General features: G+C 40.7%; 1 long non-coding RNA gene across 2 annotated transcripts; it reads left to right on the top strand.

Annotated features, from left to right (window-relative positions):
* LOC123112966 (uncharacterized) lies at positions 1–4,132 on the top strand. Of its 2 annotated transcripts, none has more exons than XR_006455831.1 (4): positions 1–152; positions 225–331; positions 1,461–3,516; positions 3,840–4,132. It is a non-coding gene; the product is annotated as an uncharacterized lncRNA (long non-coding RNA). The 2 variants fall into 2 exon arrangements; XR_006455832.1 differs by having other exon boundaries at positions 7–152; positions 228–331.
* Positions 4,133–5,292: the final 1,160 nt, after the last annotated feature.

Below are 5,292 nucleotides of genomic sequence, written 5' to 3'. Positions count from 1 at the left end.
GCGTGACATACTCGTCCTCCGCCGGCGGAGATGCAGGCGGCCGCCTCGTGGAGCAAGGGCCTCCCGGGCCTGCAGAGCCACCTCTGCGTGGCGGCGTTGTTCCACTCCACACCCCCTCGTCCGCCAAGTGGAAGGGAAAGTTCGATTGCAAGGTCAATCTCGCCCCCTCTTTTCATTTCCTTTTCTCGATGTCTTTAGTTTTCTGACGAAATATTATTGTGCAGTAGACCCATTCGATTACCGTCTTCATCTTTTGCTAGTTAATTCCTTGGTGATGGCGACAGATTTGGTTGAGGCCTTGACGCTTCAGTGATGCCGGCCAAACGGAAAGGTTTCTTACTTTCTTGATGTGGCACCTAATTTGCGTTGATGGTGGTATTTGGCAATGCTCCTATTCATTTGTAGATGCATTAATTCATTCATGTTTCTTCAGAAACTTAACCAGTAGTGCGATCTGATTCACAGGTGCTACTAGTAATCGTAGGATCAGTATTGATTTGTTTTCTTCTTTAGTTACTCTGTGTTTTCTGAGACCCTCAAGATGATTTTCCAGTTACAACTGAATGATGAGTAATGCGCACTGTACTAGTATGAAGCAGTGATGTGAGAATAATGGATTTGCTCCGTAGTTTTCTACTACTATTTTTCTTTTGGCGTGGTTCCTTTTTTCTCATTTCTGAGATGAACTTTGCAAGGGCTGCAATGTTTATCACAGATATAAGGACCAATCGAAGTTGAGCGGCGATTGATCCCTTTGCTTACCCCAGGAATTGACGAAGCATGGGCTTGTGCTCTGAAAGACTGTTTGGTCATTGACATGTGTGACAGTAGTACAAGATGATAGTAGTAGTGTCCAACAGTGCTGCCAAGAGTTAATAATATTCTCAAGAAAGAATATATGCATGTTCCAGACCATGCATCTCAACATCTTATAAAGCACCAATCATACACATATCCAAAATGGCAGTACTCTATCTTTATTGTATCAGATCTGGCAGAGCCCCAACATTCAGTTGCAATGAAAAAGTTGCTAATTCTCACACGTCGTTATATGCTGGAAACAACCGTATATGATTAGGATTTGCACACGTCGTTGTCATCTTAGCTTTGCGTGCTATATGCTGTGAAATACAATCTTATATATGCGTTACCTGACAATCATGTTTTACTTAACTGATCTAGTGTAGCAGTATGTTGATACACAACAGCATGGTCTTTTTTGCAAATGTTCTGGTGTTCATATAGGAATGGACAGTTTCATGATTGTAGGATGTTATAGGTAGGCTTATATATTATATGTATATATGGAACTCATGTAAGGGAATTAGAACTAGAGAAATATATACGTACATGTACCTCAGCTATTGCAAATACCAACTATGCATCATCTTGTTAATTACTACACATCATCTTGTTGCAGCATTATTGGTGAAACAAATTTGTTTTTTTTTGGCTGGCAGATTTGCTGTTGGCGGCACTAGGTGGACAAGTTGTACCTTCGGAGTAGTACTACATCAACCTGATGGAACCTTCAAGTTATTTCATTGATTTTCCATGAATATATACTACTACAGCAGCCTGTTACTATTTCTACATGCCATCCTTTTTATTTTCAGTAGTGATTTTGATGCACAAATGCTTGTGAGAATATGATGCTTTAGCCTAGATATATGATCCAAAGTATGTTGCTGCTAGTGCTAGGTCCTCGTTGTGGTTTTCTAACTTCGCAGCGCTGATGATATCTTTTATGTTACACCTGAAATTTTCTATTGAAGTCGTTAGGCTAAGTAGTTGCTTGTAGGACTTGAGCATCGGTTCTCCTATGAAAATCATGTGTGTTTGATTGTATAATTATCTTGGGTTCATCTACACTTGGTACCTTGTATCAAGCTTGAACATCAAGGTGCTAGACCATGGTTAGCCCGAGTCTTTGTTCAACTTCATATTAGTAGAAAGCAATGTCAATGTGTCCTAGTTTGGCTGTTTCATCTGCTCCAGCGCCATCTGATGAGGTGCCTGGATCTAGGTGCTATCCCCGCCTTTGTGTCGAGTCATTCAATTTGTGGTCGCATAGTAGCATCAGTGTTGTGAACTAATGTTTAGCACGGATGATGTACATACGGTGTGTCTACACAAGAGACTATCTAATCCCACCCAATTAATGGTTGTTTTAATCATGCTGCTGGTTTTAATCATGGATATGGGAGAATGCATGATGGACATGCTGGTTGGTTAATATTCCTCTCTGTGATAGTGCATTAGGAACTCTGCATGCTGCTTTCCTTTGTCTCATCATCTTAACTACTACAGTAGTAGGAGTATTTTATATGCTGTCCATTTCTTGGCCACCCAGCATGTTTACTAATCATCCATCTGCCTCATGTTATATGATCCCTGCCTAGTAACTTCATTATATGCAGACTTGTGGTGTTGGTTCAGTTTAGTCAGATTAATATATATACTGCTATGCTACTACTACTACTTGTGGCAAGGAATAGAAGATCTGTTAAGTATGGAGTTAGGATTATCTAATAAAATTTCTGCGATATATATATATATGCATGAAACTGAGATTGGTAGCATCATTTACAGAAGATACACCCTTTGAATTGAACGGATTGGTTCAGTTTCGTGTACTCTTCACCCAGCCTTCTATCATGCTTGTAACTAGTGCTCTGCTCATGTTGTAAGACAGGATTTTCACTTCCTGCCATCCCAGCATTCTATCATGATTACAAGATTTTTCTTTGCACGGCAGCAGCACTAGTACCTTGCTGCTGTTGGGAACGGAAGGGAGCTGTTCCATGCACCGAATCCAGGGAGAAAATCACCTTCGGCATGAACGCCATCACCTTGGGCATGCTCGTGGCGCTGCTGCTCGGCCTCAACATGTCATGGAGTGCCATTACCGTCGCCCTCACGATCATCTTCCTTGACTTCAAGGACTCCCGCCCCTGCCTCGAGAAGGTAATTGTCTGTCCGCCCGTCTATTTGCAGTTAACTAAGTTGTGCCCCATTGATGTCCTACTATTGTTAATTGTTACTACCATGGTGTCGATGCTGTTCAGAATATGATATGTGCCATAATTCTAAGTTCTGGTCTCTCTTAAGAGACACTTCTAGCTTTTCTGACTCAAAGTTGTTAACTTGGTAGTGCATGAGTTTTTACTACTGCTTACACAGAGAGTATTTTCTACTACTAAAACAAAGATTTTGTATGCACTGCTACCTGATGAGTGCTTTCTTTGTAATATTTCACCTTGGCATGCATATGTTTGTTTGGTTTGAACTTTGCATGACATGATATAATTATTTCCAGTGTTTTTCTCAACTTATTTTCATTGACACTTGATATATACTTAGCTTGTACTTGAAGTTGTGGGTTAATGTGGTGATTTTGTTCTACTTGGATGCATTGGTACCCCCATAATCGAGCGCATGGATGCAATGGCAAGAAGATCATGGCTGTGCGCATCATCAAGCACACCACGGAGATAATCGACCTCCTCACCGATGGTAACTCAATCTAGATCATCACTTTATACTCTCCTACCTTTGTGATGTTAGTATGCTTCTGCTGACTATGCAATATGACTTACAATTCCTAGTTGTGCATGTTGTAGACTGTTGACTGTAGTGTGGTACACTTCCTGGAGCATTGTAATGCCTTACCAAGTAGCAATTGCATGAAGATAGTCCACAACACAAAAACTATGTGTAATGGATCCATGACTTACAATCTGTACGCAATACCATGTGTAATGATTGCTATTTTTTGCATCTTCTGAACATTTTTTTGCTGTTGTATTGTTTCTCACTCATGATTGATCTACTGCCAGGTGAAGGTTTTCAAATGTTGAAGCAGGAGGACAATAGGAACTTCTGTGATGTCTTGTCATCTATTTTCTTTTCTTTGCTGTAGAATAGTTTTGTTTGGCACTTACTGGTTCCTTGGACATAAAGATATGTACTGCTAGAATGAATGCATGTAAAGATATTTTCTTTTGTTTGATGTACAATATTCCATGTTGCTTTGAAAATGTACCGGAACTGGGCTAGGCCCAAGATAACTTATAGTGTGATGTGTTGTAATGTTAATGGCATAATAAAAGAAGTTGGATTGGATCAATTATTTCGGCCCAGCCCAAGATATATTGAACAATTATTTCTAAGGGGAAAACTTCAGAGGCCCAGCAAAGAAATGGCCCAGAAAAAACAAGACAAAAAAATCTGTCAAAAGGGATAGGCAAAGAAATTTAAAAGTCCGAATTACTGGGCCAGGCCCATGTAGCTAGCAAAAATTAACATAAAAATATATTAAAAAGGCTGAATTAATGGGCTCGGCCCATCTAAAGCATCGAAATGGACCGGGCTGATTCTAAGTAACGACCTTTTGAATTGGTCGCAATTTTGCCATGTCGGATTGCCACGTTGGATCCGACATGGCCTGGGCAGACAACCAGTGACCAAAACAAAAGGTCATGGGTTCAACGACCTTCTATTTTGATCGTAGACGTCTACAACCTTCTCACAGGGAAGTTCGTTAATTTGAGTTTACGACCGCCAGCTTTTGACCTTATGTTTTTGGTCACAAAAAGGTCGCAAATGAAAAACAATGACCTTTTAGTGATCAATAGTCAAGGTCACAAGTTGACATATTTCTTGTAGTGAACTTTGCATGCATGTGCATCGTGTCGAGAATATGTTATGTGATAGCTATTTTGTTGAATTTTCTTATGATCCTACATCACATTAACCATATGCATGTAGGGAAGCTCAAATGGCTATTATTGTATTGAACACCAAAGGGGAGAGATTACATCTGTCCTTCTGCCATGAACCATAGTCTAGGGGGTTGACTACCCACAACTCATCTTGGAGCGATAGAATTGATGCCAATGAAGATGTACATGAATTCCGACCCCCCCCCCCCTCAACAGAATAACATACCGGGGCACAAAACAAAGGTCACATCGGAATGCGAAGTGGCGGCGACAAAAAAAGTGATATAATTTGGGGTAGGGTTTCAAGTATACAAAGACCATTTGGCCCCGAAGTCACCCAAGGGGGTGCCCATACGGCTTAGGCGCCCTAGAAGGTGGGCGCCTGGTGGGCATGGGGTCCTTGGCTTTGCGGTCTTCTTTTGAAGCAAATACTCCTCTCCTGTTATTTTTTTGATATTTTAGGGACTTTTTCTCTGGTGATTTCCTTCAATCCAAAAAAATATAGAAAACACACGAACTAGCACTGGGCACTTAAATGATACTAGGTTAGTCCCTCAAAATAGTTTTA

Source organism: Triticum aestivum, chromosome 5B, assembly GCF_018294505.1.
Source record: "Triticum aestivum cultivar Chinese Spring chromosome 5B, IWGSC CS RefSeq v2.1, whole genome shotgun sequence".
NCBI classification, from domain to species: Eukaryota; Viridiplantae; Streptophyta; class Magnoliopsida; order Poales; family Poaceae; genus Triticum; species Triticum aestivum.
This window is presented reverse-complemented; position numbering and strand designations above follow the sequence as displayed.